Source organism: Pleurodeles waltl, chromosome 8 (assembly GCF_031143425.1).
Source record: "Pleurodeles waltl isolate 20211129_DDA chromosome 8, aPleWal1.hap1.20221129, whole genome shotgun sequence".
Taxonomy (NCBI): Eukaryota; Metazoa; Chordata; class Amphibia; order Caudata; family Salamandridae; genus Pleurodeles; species Pleurodeles waltl.
In genome coordinates, this window is record NC_090447.1 from 750,486,046 (window position 1) to 750,500,938 (window position 14,893).

The window sequence follows — 14,893 nt, forward strand, 5'->3', positions numbered from 1 at the left end:
TGAATGCTGCTTAGCAAAGATGTTTCCTCGCCGCAGCTATGCCGGCTTCCTTGGTTTAATCAATGGGCCCGATTACCTCCTTTTTAGATATTCAGCTCACTGATCCCTTACATTCTCTTACATTTCACTATCCATCATGGAGATTTTGTCTAGGATGGCCAGTCATTCCTTAACCAAGGGAGCTGCGGCTGACTGCAATCTAGTACAGATTTCTCTCCTCTCAACAACTATTAGGGAGAAAAGTAGTTATTTCACATTGTTAACTTTATTTAGTTGACTGTTTGTGCCACATACAATCAAGTTTTGGCTTCCCTCCACTTTATGCTTTATAATTAGGGAAAGCACATCAACTACTGCCATCCAGATGTTCTGAAAGCTTTGGGAAATTCATGAACATATTAAAATCATTAGCTCAGGTTTCTCTACGTCTCCAACATCTTGCATCCAGCTCCCTTCTGATTAATGCAATTTTTTTTCTGGTGTTAACTAAATCCTGTGCAAAGTATAGAAATAATTTTTTGTTAACATAACAAGTTTTTCATTGGTGTGGAGACGTTTTAAGAATACTTACCATAGCTTTTCCTGCTCCAACGCTGGCAAGTGTCTAACCCAAGAATGCAGCGGAACCATCTTTTTCAGATCGTCAGCTTCTACCAGTTCCCAACACCACAGAGAGACCTCTTTGGGCAGCGGGTGGGATCTTGTACTCTTTCTTCATATTCTCATGAGTCCTTCTTCTGCCACTGTTGACTCTCCCACCATGATCTTAACTGGCAATACTTAAACCAAGATATTTTGCACCTGTGAAAAGACTTAATGGGGAGATTCTGAAAGAAGTCCTGGGAATGTAGTCTGTTGATTGCTTACCTTTGGCTTTGTAGTTTTTGACTCACATTTGCTTGCTTTCTATTTGCTGGCATTATTTGTTTTAGACTTTCCATCATGTTGTTGTCCTTCCAGTGGATTGTAGCCTGTTTACCTTCGATCCTTGTATTCTTCCCCGAGTACTCACTTTCTGTAAACAGTCCTAAATGTTGTTTTTACCTTGTCATATTTGCTGTGCATTTTAAGATAGAGGTAAAATATCCGGCTCTGTCTTCTGGGGTAGCTAGGGATTTACTTTTCTTTCTCTGACTTCAAAGTGAGAGGATTTATGTAACAGTTTTACTGGGTGCTGGAGTTGTGCTGGAGGAAAGACTGAAGGATGGTATTTATTTCTAGCAAACAACTAAATTTAAATGCATGTAGACGAATTGTGCAAATATTTCATAATGTATTAGAACTAGGAAAACAAATGTGAAGCACATTTTTTGTAATTCTAAAATGTGATGAAAACAAATATTTTAATTCAATCAAAACAAATTAATACACTAGGTGATGTCATTTCCACACATTGGTTGTGTGGTGTTTAGTTTCATCATTATAATTGTATGTGCAAATGTAATGGTCATTTCAATTGAAAATTAGTTGTATGTAATTGCTGTGCTTTACTAGACCATGCATACTGCACTTTATGCTACAAAACTCTACTCTACTCCACTCCACTCTGAGACTCTGACAATCTACAACACTAAACTCTACTGTACTCCACGCAACACCACTCTATCACACTTCACTCTACGACACTTCATAACACAACACTCCACTCTGTGCCACTCCACTCTACTTCTTTACTCCACTGAGTTCTCACTTCACTCTAATTCACACTACTCCACTCTTTGTCACTCCACTTTAAACCACTCGACTCTAAGCCACTACAATCTACGCCACTCCACACTGATACTTCACTCTACGCCGTTTTGCTGTGGCACTCCACTCTATGCCACTCTACTCTACAACATTCTGTGCCTCTGTACTCCACTCTATGGTACTTCACACAACTCCATTCAACTTTTGACACTCTACTGCACTCCACGCTATGCCACTATAACCTGCTCGACTCCTTTACTCCACTGTATGCCACTCCATTCCATGTTACAACACTTTATTCCACTCTGTGCCCCTCAACTCTGTGCCCCTCCACTCTATGCCACTCTTCACCACTCCACTCTAACCCACTACATTCCACTGTTTGCTACTCCACTCTTACACTCTATGCCGCTTAACTCTATTCCACTTGACCCTAAGTCACTTTACTCCATTCTATACCATGTCCCTCCACTATGCGCCCCCGCGCTCCTCCACTCTACTCTGTGACCCTCTACTCCATTCTATGACTCTCCACTCTGTGACCCTCCACTCTACTCTATGACCTTCTCCTCTACAACCCTCTACTCTACAACTCTCTACTCAAGACACTCTACACCTCTACACTCTACTCTACAACCCTCTACTCAAGGCACTTTATGCCCCATCACTCTACAACACTCTACTCTATGCCACTCTGACACCTTTCTCCATTTTTCACCACTTCACTCTGACACTCAACTCCGTTCTACGCATTTCCCTCTATGCCACACTGCTCCATGAAACTCCATTGCTCAACACTCCTGTCTGCGACACTCCACTCTACGCCACTCTCCTCTATGCCACTCTCCCTTACCCCACTCTCCTCTACTCTGACACGGTCACACCAATCTGACACTCTGTGCCACACCCCCCTACTCCACTCTGCTACTCCTCATCTCTCTACTCCACTCTGTATAATTTTCTCTGTGCCACTTACTCTGACTCCTCTATTTTACACTTTACTCCACTCTTCATCACTGTACACCAATTTATGCACTCCACTCTAGAACACTTTACTTCATTCTGCGCTATGTCACTTCACTCCATGCCACGCTACGATATTCTACTCTACTCTACCTCATTCTACGATATTCCACTCCACTCTACGATATTCCACTCCACTATATTCCACTCCACCTCACTCTACACCACTCCACACTCCACCACTCAACTCTACTCCACACAACTCCTTTATGCCACTTTGCACCACTGTATGTCACACCACTCTAGTCTGTGACACTACTCCACTCTCATGTACGCCAGTCTATCCCACTCCACTCTAGACCCCTCTACTCCACTCTAGGCCCCTCTGCGCCCCTCTGCCCCACTCTGCTTTACTCTACGATACTCCGCTCTACTCCACTTTACGGCACTCAAATTCACTCTACTCTTTTCTACAGCACTCCACTCCGCAACACTCTCCTCTACGCTGCTAACTTTTAGCTGTGATGAACAGCAGCCACGCTACTTCTTTCTGTTGGAGTGGCATGATGAGAGTGGTCTTCACATCTTGTCATGGCTAGGCCTCCCTGGTATAAAATTTAGTTTGGCATAATATTTTCTCAGCATTTGTAAGCAAATGGTTAAAAATTGTCAGCAAGAAAAACATGGGAGCTGAATACTTTATTTGAGATAATGGATGTATGCGGATATTTTGAAAGATAAATCTACTAAACATTTCTGTGCTGACTTTTTTTTATATTAGATTCAGCAATGGAAATTAAAACTATTTTCAATGGTAGAGCGCAGAAACGTCGATCAGACATTTGATATGTGATATAGATCAGTGCTTAATTTTTAAATAAAAAGGTGCCGGTGCTCAAAGCTCTTCTCTTAAACACGAGGCTGCTGCAGTTAAAAGTGCGAACACATAATACTGAGACAGTGTAATCCTGAAGCCACCTGGGCCTCTTCAATCCATTTACAGCCACCACCTACCCCTTCAGCTCAGTCCTGCTTTTCCCCTTTCCGAGGCTTTTTTGTTTTTCTCTTCCTCCGTCTTTCCAACATGTCTTTTGCTCGCAGTATATGCTTGAGACAGAAAACTAAGCCCCGGCCCTCAGAATTAAGTGCTTGTGCTCCGCACCGGAAACAACAAGCACAACTTAAGCACTGATATACATTGCCAAAGAAACTTTGACGAAATATTAGTATTCGTTGTATTTTCTACAATGACCTAATATTTCAGTCAATTGAAAACATCTGTTTTACTGTTTTAAAACCACTGTTAACTAAGTACGTTAGAAAATGGTATTAGTTCTCGAGACGCTTTTGGAGTGGTAGACAGGTTAAGTCATTCACCTTGGCAATACATCACGACAACCTATGCACTTCTATTCCTGACTGCCTTTGCACGGGGACACATCCTCCTTTTTTTGTTAACCACTTATAGAAGATGTTATGTTGTGTGTTTTTTTTTTTTAGGCCCGGTGCAGAGACAGCGTTAGCAAGGTCGCCAAACTTGCCTATTTAAAATAAATCAAAATAAAAAATGTTGGGTCGTTTGGACAACCCTCTTCATCCGTGGCCTGTTCAACAGTCAGTTCCGCTTTGTTTCCCTCTACCGCAGCATGGGCAAATGGGGTCAGCCCACTTCAGCATTTGGCTAACATGTACTGTATTTGACTGCATTTGTCAAGGCCAGACCTATTGGCTTTCAGTGACTTTCTAGTAGCTGTAGGGGCACTGATTTCAAAGGTTGGTCCTCTCCAGACATGGTGCAGCTCTTCTTATGGCCTCATTTAGACTTGTGAGCAAGAATAAAGTGAGTGGAAACAGTTTTTGCAACTTATTTAAAACGTTTTTTTTTCTTTTACTTCTGTACCTTTTTAACTTAAGTGCAGATGTCACTAGATTGATGGTATTGTTTGCTCCGTGTTTAAAATAAAAGTGGAAGGAAATCAGACTCAAAATGGATTCCAAAATAATTTGGGAGGATCACTTTCCATTTTTCGGAAATTCTAATTCTGGTGGTCAAAATCGAAAAAGGAAAATGAGCAGCACTTATTTTGATTGCAGAGTACAGGGTGCACAGGAAGTATTTATTTCCTTTCAGTACATGAATCCTATTGGATACTACAGTTAGGCAAGGTAAAAACGTGCATACTATTTGTGCTACTATTAATCAGCCTTCCAGCAGACCTACCTTGAGCATTCTTTAGAAGTTACCCTTTTTCACAGTTGCTATATAAAATCATCTACAGCCTCTTCCACTAGTTATAAATGAAAATGATTCTCTCATACTGAATAAGTCGTATAGAAAGCAACCACATAGTTAATTGAATGTCATGGTCTAGTAAGGACACTGAGGTCTTATACAAATTGTGCCTCTGCCAAATCAGACTGAGCTGAGGAAAAACATAATCCTCTGATATTTGTACCTATTAACATTCACATTTGTTGTCTTAACTGTAGCGTCTCTACAGTGAAGAATTCTTATGGCTGCGAATATGGCATCCGGGGTCCTTAGTTTATCATTTGCTTCTGCTGGTTAGCAGCCTTTGCAAAGTTTTAAGTTACCATTGGTTCACTCACACCTTTGGGATAAACTGTTTGTGTCAGGAGCTATTACATCCCTATCTTTATATTTTTATCCGCTTGCACAGTTGACATGTCAAGTCCCTTATAGTTTGCCCTTGTCTCTAAATTCTTAAATCTCTTTATAGATATGTCCAAATGACATCTGCAACTAAAGTACATCGTAGAAATCTCTCTGCTGGTATTAAGCATTCTAGCCCACTGCAGAGTGGTATTACGACTGGTATAAGTCCCGAACCGAAGTTATAGCCCTTAGTTGCAGGAAAGGGCCTAAAACGAGGGAGTAGGCCTTTAACCACTATTGTAGCTCGAGGCAGAAGGGCGATCATGGTATTAGAATATTCCAGCCACTCATGTTAGAAAGTTTTAAAATAAGCAAGGCGAAACTAAAAGGCAAAGGATGTTAGATCAAAAGGCCTTTGCCACCAATTGTTAGCACTGGCCACTTAATTGTCTTTATTTGATCTCCTAACATTCCAATGGATTAATGTGCATTTCAGTTATGCATTTTATATTCCCGACCTCCAATGATTGCTTCATTTTATATCACTTTCTTTTTCAACCGAAAAGACCTCCTTCCAGTCTTTCTAGTTAAGCCTCCACCCAAACATTCATAGTTTAATTACTCATATTTTATTGTCCACGGTCTACATGGAGGTCACAAGGGCATTCACTGCTACTGTGAGACTGAGACCACCATCTTTAAAGCCAGTTTGCATCATTTTGTTCTTCATGCTGTAGTTAGTATCCCTTTGCTTTTCAGGACGGCATTACTATTTCCAGCATGAACATACCCCAATAATTACACTTCATTAGCATTGAGAAGTCTCAGAATATTCACCATGCGTGTCAAGATGAAGGTCCCTTATTGCCATGTTCATTGTGATAGATAACACTCCTCGTGCATTTAAAGTTTATGCATTTTCAGTTCTCTGTGGCAAGAATGTACTTATGACTCACAACACCAGGAAGGAGAACAAAGTCTCCCTTATAGTGAGTAACGGTTATTGTGCATTTGTACATCACACGGACCATCTCCTCTTCACACCTAGTCCATGCCCAAGTGGGATATACTCTTGTATTCTTCGCTGTTTTGGTCACAATAGGGGGCTGGAGTTATCGCTGCCTAGAGCAGTCCCCCATTTTTAGGATGAGCGTGTAAGCGATTTGACCTGTTGTATCGTCGGCTTTTTCGTGGGCTTGCCTTTCAAAAATCACTTGCTGATTTCATTGATAATGCTTTACGTTTCTCCCACCTTGAGGCTGTTCTTGTCACACCTTGCACACCGCCCCGTTACATGGATTATTGCACGATTGCCGATATACTTCAGCGTGGGTGAACTATTACTTTTGTCTCTCCCCTTTGTGCTGCATGGTGGCCATGGCGCTCACAGCGCGAACATGGCACAACAGCGTGAACTTGATCTGCGGTACTGGAGTGATGGTCACATTGCTCAGTTACCTATTCAGAGTTATTTCTTGTGGCTCTCCACTTAAAACACTTGAAATTGGTGAATGCTTTATGTAAAACAGAAATCCTCAAAGGGAAAGCGGCTCTCCCTGCACATCGGGAGAGCCAATACTACAATATTCCCTGCACTCTGGAAAAGTCAACCCATAATGCTTTACAGGGCATCACTTTTACAAATCATTTTTGCTCATAACAGACATTGGTGGTCCTTGGACAATGGGACCACCACAAAACGCTCACAACAACGTGCTCTTTCTATTTACATCATCTTTGGTTCCCCACACTAGGTTAGTGGGGACCCCAAAATAATAACCACTCCCACCATTCAGTGCCTGTGTAAGCTCCCTCATGGCTGCAACTTTTGTTTTACAGCTGGGAATAGCTTGTGGTGTAAGGGCTATGTTTGTAATATCATCATTAAAGGCCTGCTACTCCTGAAAAGAAATAATGCATTGTGCCCTCCAGGGTCTAATAAATATATGGTTACACTTCATTATTTATTGTCATTTTCTTTTTGTGTGGTTATGTACTCTAGGGGTTAACTATATAGTTACATGACTTGTAGTGTCGTCTGGGGATTGTTCTAAGCATTACAGTCATATCAAGATATTAAAATATTCATGGCATGGAAACTTGTCCCATAATGCTTTATAGGGCATTACTTTTACAAATCTTTTTTGCTTATAACTCAGCCTGTGGTGGTCCTAGTAACAATGCGACCACCACAAAACGTTCACAACAACATGTACAACAACATGTTCTTTCTATCTACATCATCTTTGCGTCCCCGGTTAGTGGGGACCCCAAAATAATAACTTCTCCCACCATTCAGTGTCTGTGTAAGTTCTCTCATGGCTAGAACTTTTGTTTTACAGCTGGGAATATCTTGTGGTTTAAACCCTTGGGTGCCAAGGACGTAATGGTTAAGTCTGTGGCTGTGGTGCTGAGGTGCCACGGATGTACCCATTACATCCTACTACTGGCCCTCTGGGGAAGTGCTAGCGCTCCCCCCGAGAGCTGCGCCCCACCCCCATGGGAGGGCTGGAAGGGGAATTGACGCTAGGTGCAGTGATCCCACACATAAATGTGGGAAAAATGTTATTTTTTTAGCTAAATTTGAGGATTGCTGAGAATTCTGGGTAAGGTTTCCCTGCTGAGCCAAGTCCCAAAAACGCAGGTTGATCCCCCCCGCAAAAAAGGTATTTCCGTATTTGATAATTTTGATCTGTCCTCATAGTGTTTTGGGGCATTACCTTTCGCTGTCATTAGGCCTACCCACACAAGTGAGGTACCATTTTTATCGGGAGACTTAGGGGAATGCTGGGTGGAAGGAAATTTGTGGCTCCTCTCATATTCCAGAACTTTTGGTCACCGAAATGTGGGGGAAAAGATTTTCTTTTTTTTTTTTTTGTCATATTTTGAGTTTGTACAGGATTCTGAGTGACAGAACCTGGTGAGCGGCCCCACAGGTCACCCCATCCTGGATTCCCGTAGGTGTTTAGTTTTAAAAAATGCACAGGTTTGGTAGGTTTCCCTAAGTGCCGGCTGAGCTAGAGGCCAAAATCCACAGCTAGGCACTTTTAAAAAAAACACGTCAAGTTTTCTTTGGGAAAATGTGATGTGTCCACCTTGTGGTTTGGGCATTTCCTGTCGTGGGCACTAGGCCTACCCATACAAGTGAGATACCATTTTTTTCGGGAGACCTGGGGGAACACTGAGTGGAAGGAAATTTGTGGCTCCTCTCAGGTTCCAGAGCTTTCTGTCACTGAAATGTGAGGAAAAAGTGTTTTTTGGCCAAATTTGGAGGTGTGCAAAAGATTATGGGTAACAGAACCTGGGGAGAGCCCCACAGGTCCCCCCATCCTGGATTCCCCTAGGTATCTAGCTTTCAACAATGCACATGTGTGCAGGTTTTCCTAGGTGCCGGCTGAGCTAGAGATGAAATTCCACAGCTAGGCACTTTCCAAAAAACACGTCCGTTTTCAATGTAAAAATGTAAAGTGTCCATGTTGCGTTTCCTGTCGCGGGCGTTATGCCTACCCACGCAAGTTAGGTACCATTTTTATCGGGAGACTTGGGGGAACACAGAATAGCAGAACAAGTGTTATTGCTCCTTGTCTTTCTCTACATTTTTTCCTTCCAAATGTAAGACTGTGTGTAAAAAAAGACGTCTATTTGAGAAATGCCCTGTAATTCACATGCTAGTATAGGGACCCCCAGAATTCAGAGATGTGCAACTATCCACTGCTTCTCAACACCTTATCTTGTGCCCATTTTGGAAATACAAAGATTTTCTTGATACCTATTTTTCACTTTTTATATTTTAGCAAATGAATTGCTGTATACCCGGTATAGAATGAAAACCCATTGCAAGGTGCAGCTCCTTTATTGGCTCTGGGGACCTAGCGATTTTGATGAACCTACAAGCCTTATATTCCCACAACCAAAAGAGTCCAGCAGACGTAACTGTATATTGCTTTAAAAAATCTGACATCGCAGGAAAAATTTACAGAGTAAAAAGTGGAGAGAAATGGCTGTTTTTCACCTCAATTTCAATATTTTTTTATTTTAGCTGTTAATTTCTGTAGGAAAACCTTGTATGATCTACACAAATGACCCCTTGCTGAATTCAGAATTTTGTCTACTTTTCTTTTCAGAACTGTTTAGCTTTCCAGGATCCAGCATTGGTTTCACACCCATTTCTGTCACTAACTGGAAGGAGGCTAAAAGCACAAAAAAATACTAAAATTGGGGTTTGTCCCAGTAAAATGCCAAAATTGTTTTACAAAATGTGGTTTTCTGATTCAAGTCTTCCTGTTCCTGAAAGCTGGGAAGATGGTGATGTTAGCACCGCAACCCCTTTGTTGATGCCATTTCCAGGGGAAAAAAACACAGGCCTTCTTCTGCAGCCCTTTCTGTCTCATTTTTTTTCTTCTTTTTTTTGGGAAAGAAAGACATTTTTGCTGTATTTTGTCTAATTTCTTGGTCTCCTCCAGGGGAACCCACAAACTCTGGGTACCTCTAAAATCCCTGGGATGTTGGAAAAAAGGACGCAAATTTGGCATGGTTAGCTTATGTGAACAAAAGGTTATGAGGGCCTAAGCGCAAACTGCCCCAAATAGCCAAAAAAAGGCCTGGCACCTGAGGGGGAAAAGGCCTGGCAGCAAAGGGGTTAAGAGCCTTGTTTTTAATATTATTATAGGCCTGCTGCCTCTGAAATTAAACAATGCACTATGCCCTCTAGGGGCTAAATATATGGTTAAACTGCATTATTTATTGCCATTTTCTTTTTGTGTGGTTATGCCGTCTAGGCGCTAACTATATAGTTACTTCACCATGTTTCTTACAAATGCTATTTCTGTTGTGGTGTTCTCTAGGGGCTGTTCTAACCATTACAGTCATATCAACATATTAAAAAGTTCATGGCATGGAAACTTGTCCTATAATGGTTTGAAGGGCATTACTTTTACAAAACATTTTTGCTCATAACTCAGCCTGTGTGGTGGTCCTAGGACAATGGGACCACCTTCAAAATATTGAGCACATTGTGCTCCTTTTGTCTACATCATCTCTGGGTCCCCACACTGTCTTAGTGGAGACGGCAAGATAATAACCCCTACCATCATTCATTATCTTTTCAAGCTTTCTCATTCCTGGAACTTTTGTTTTAAAGCTGGGAGAAGTTATGTTTTATGGGCCTTGTTTGTAATATCATTGCAATAGTCGTGCTAGCTTTGAAATTTTGTAATGCACTATGCCTTCTAGGGGCTAAATATATGGTTACACTGCATTACTTCCTCCCATTCTTTTTTCATGTGGTTATTCTCTCTAAGGGCTGACTGTATGGTTACATGACTATGGGGTCATTACGACCCCGGCGGTCGGTGTAATAGTGGCGGTAGTACCGCTAACAGGCTGGCGGTACATACCGCCACATTAACACACCGACTGCAACGGCTGGAGAACGGCCACCCATGGCATTATGAACCCGCCCATGTACCGCCACGAAAACCATGGCGGTAGGCACTATCAGTGCCAGGAAATTACTTCCCTGTCACTGATAGGGGTTTCCACTGCCTCCCTTCCCCTCCCCAGAGTCCTCCTCACCCTCCCGACCCCCCTGACATGCACACACCTACACGCTCATACACACATGCATACATTCATACACACACAACACTCACAAACATACATACTAGCACATACGCAATCACACAACACAACATACACGTACACTCACACCCATTCATGCACACACGCATTACACATGCCGCACACCCGCAAGCATGCACACAAACACAGTCACACACACACACACCCACACACACATCACCCCACCCATCTCCCTGACCCCTCTCCCCTGTTGGAGAACCCGACTTACCTGCTTGCAGGGGGTCCAACGGCAGAAGACAGGATGCGGCACAGCTGGCAGCAGCAGCGTCCGCCATCAGAACACTGCCATGCTGTACCATGGCTCATGAAACGGTCTGCAGCGTTTTGCTGGCGTGGCGCTGCTGCTGGCAGCAACGCCACCTTACTGCTGTCTGCCGCCATGACCGTAGCTGGAATTCTGCCAGCCTTCTGGCTACGATCATATTTTGGTGGACGGTTGGTAGCCACAACAACGGTATGTTAGCGGTCGTCGCCGTGGCAGTAGGCGGCATTTGCCACCGATGTTATAATGAGGGCCTGTGTTTCTTCCAAATGCTATTTTTATTGTGGTGTCCTCTAGGGGCTGTCCTGAGCATTGCAGTCAACATACTATAATATTTGCTGGCCCCATAATGCTTTGCAGGGCTTTACTTTTACAAAACATTTTTGCTAATAACTCAGCCTTTGGTGGTCCTAGGGCAATGGGGCCACCTTCAAAATTCTCTTTCTGTCTACTTCATCTCTGGGTCCCCACACTAGGTTAGTGGGGACTCAAAATAATAACCCCTCCCATCATACAGTGCCCTTTAAGCATTCTCATGGCTAGAACATTTGTTTTAAGGCTGGGAGATGTTTTGCTTTAAAGGCCTTGTTTGTAATATCATTGCAGGAGGCCCGCTAGTCCTCAGAACTCCTTCTGTTGACTAGGTATATGGTTACACTGCATTATTTTCCCTTGTTTTTTTTCAGTGCGATTATTTCCTCCAGGGGCTAACAATAAGGTTACATGGCCATGTTTCTTAGAAATGATACTTTTGTTATGATGCCCTCTAGGGGCTGTTTTGAACATTATCTTTTATTTCCAATAAAGGTTTATATGATAATTGTGTATGTTTTAATAATCTCTCCTTTATTACAATTATGACCATAATTCAGGCCAACTTAACATCCTTATTACACAATGACTGTTTGAACACTCTTGATATGTTTGGGTGACCCTTCTAGTTTATTTCTCCTCTGTGGTTGTCTTGTGTCTTTTTTTGGGAATTGCATTAGCCAGCCAGCAACTTTAATGGTGGGGTGGTAAAAGTGGTATTCTATTGTAATTAGTATGGCAGATTTAAATTAGGATACTAAATGACAACATTACATTTTTTTGCTGCAGATAGAGGAAGAAGGTAAATGGAAGTGTTTTAGTTGTATGCAGCGCCACTGGAATTTATGTGCCAAGAAAAGATGAAATTATGAGGCATGGTTGACCAATTTATGTGGCAAGAAAAGTTCATTTATGAATTTACAATGCCAATAGCTCTAACTCAAACAAATGCGAGACCTGTTACATTGCAAATGCTTGTTTAGGGTGCAAGCTCTGCTTCAGCTGCCACAGCGGCCCCACAAAGGATTTTTACGTCTGCAGTCTTGAGTAGCTCCTCTTGTGGGATGGCAGAATGTTGGCTTCACTTCCTGTTTCACTGGGGGACTTGAGCCAATGTATGATCCTGTGCTACAGATTCTACTCCAATTCTTCTAAGGAAGTCGCCAAGCGGAATCACTGACTTTTAATATGGGGGGGGCATACCTCACATTCGGCTCAAAAAGGCCCTCCATATGCAAACTAATCTGGGTCAGCCCACTGTTCTACTTTTCTTAAAAAAGAGTTTGGATCCCACTACTCTAAATGTAGATTTGACTCAAACATTTTATGCCATCATAACTAGAAGCAATTTCATTTTGTTGAATTGAATAGCGTATCATGCAAACGGAGGCTGTATGAACCCTGCATGTTTTTGTGGACGTTTTCGGATGCTCAATCATAACAGTCCGTTTAGTAGGAGACAAGTCATTTTAGCACTTCACACCACAGAGAGGTATTGTTAGAGAAACAACAAAGAGGATAAATTACACTCCAATGTGGACAGTATTTATGAAAGGTTTCACTCATCTCCTCCTCCACTTCTTAGTGACACTGCATGACAATGCCATACTACAGGACTTGGAACTGGCCGTATGTCGTCATGCACCGAGATGCTACAAACAGTGTAGCCTGCACACTTACTCCTAACTTGCACCGCTGGGCTCAATCCAACTGCATTCCTTTTTAGGAGTGTAGTTCTGTTCTCATATCAATACATAGCTCTCAACTTACCTGAGCAGAGCCTCAGACACTGGGCAATATGAGAATTACATGGATTTGATTAAATCTCCCCTAGCACATGCACTTTATATCAGATTTAGATTAGGATCTCTAACACTACGCACTTTCACTTGCGGATGGACCCAATATGAAGGACACTCAGACTTATGTGCAGTGGGATGTGAAATTGCCGAGTGCACTGCCCATGTCTTATTTCATTGTCCCGCCTATTCCAAGCAGAGGGCTCGTTGGATTATACCACTCTGCAGCTCCATGGGTCTTAGGAACCGGCTTCTGGCCTTTAGGATTTGCAAAACAAACCCTCATGGGACTGTGGCATGTGCATTGGCAAAATATTTAGAGGCAATCTGGCATATTAGAGCAAAAGCTCTGAGGGGCAACTTATAATGTATTGTATCAAAATTGAGTATTGAGAGCAGAGTGCAGCCCAATAGTTTAGCTTTTTTTTATAGATAAACTTATGAACGTGAAGTATTAAACTGAGAATAAGATACTTGTCTCTCTCACTAGGCTATGATCTTAATATTTGGTTATAAACTGAAACTTACATATATTTTACTGTATTTTTATCTCCGTATTTTTAGTACTGTTTTAGATGCCGCTTATGGTACATAGTGATAACTTGAACGTTTGAAATTATTAGCTAGAGGGTTTTATTCTTGTAGCTTTTTATCTTTATATTTATCAAAGTGTCTTGTAAATTGTGCTTTTGTGGTATTTTCTACCGAAATAAAGCTGAACTTGAACACTGGGCAATACAAATCGGGGCTGCGGTGAAGAGGCCACAGTGCCAAATGTGGTGCAGGTGGCATGGCATTAACCTTCCTCTGGTGACCCCAGGAAAGGGGGCTTTCAAAGTTGGTTGGTGTAAGAGGAGGTAACAGGCTTAGAGATAAGAATTCCTTGTTCGCTTGAACAGATTGCAGGAGCAAAGAGGAAACAGCAAGCCTCATTGAAATTGTGATATTTTCAGAGGGTTGCTAGCTAGCCTGTGCCTTAGTAATAAAGGCTATGGCATAAATAACACAAAACAACTTCTTTTAATTGTTCTCCCTGTTTATTATGGATTGTTTTAAGAATTAGCTGCATGTCAGAGGATACATCATTTAAGTCCTGCACCATTTTAACTAACACAGCTGAAAACAATGTTTTCTAAACGGGGTGCCCATGACTACAGGGTTCTCTGATGACATGAAAGATTCTGATTATTTTACATCATTTGCTTGATGCAGGGTGAAGATATGGAAATCCTTCTGGTGCAAGCACCCATTTCGAAGCCGAGAGCTTCTCCCATTCTTTTTCCTTTGTTTTTGATGATCAGCTCCGGCTGCTTTTAGTTTGATTGGGGCATGGGTACACAGCTGAACCTCCCGAGTAGTGATTTGGTTCGGAGAGGTACCTTTGGAAAGGAGTGCTGAAAAAGGCTCTGGCACTTGTACTTCTACTGAATCCTTGCAAGGGGATCGGTGCAGCAGGGCAATCCCTGAGCAAGGATCCACCCACTAGACACCAGTGATTTGTGTATGGGGGAATGCTCCCTGGGCACAGTCATTTACTCCCACTCCAACGAAGGACCATGTCAATCCTTCTGCTCCTCTGCGAGAGGTTGTTGGGTAATGCCTTCCTCCGCC

At 42.3% G+C, this 14,893-nt stretch overlaps 1 protein-coding gene across 4 annotated transcripts in view; it reads left to right on the forward strand.

Moving 5' to 3' along the window:
- Window positions 1-14,893, forward strand: part of LOC138250278 (F-box-like/WD repeat-containing protein TBL1X) — a 690,394-nt gene that overhangs the window by 201,218 nt on the left and 474,283 nt on the right. The gene's annotated exons all lie outside the window — the stretch shown is intronic.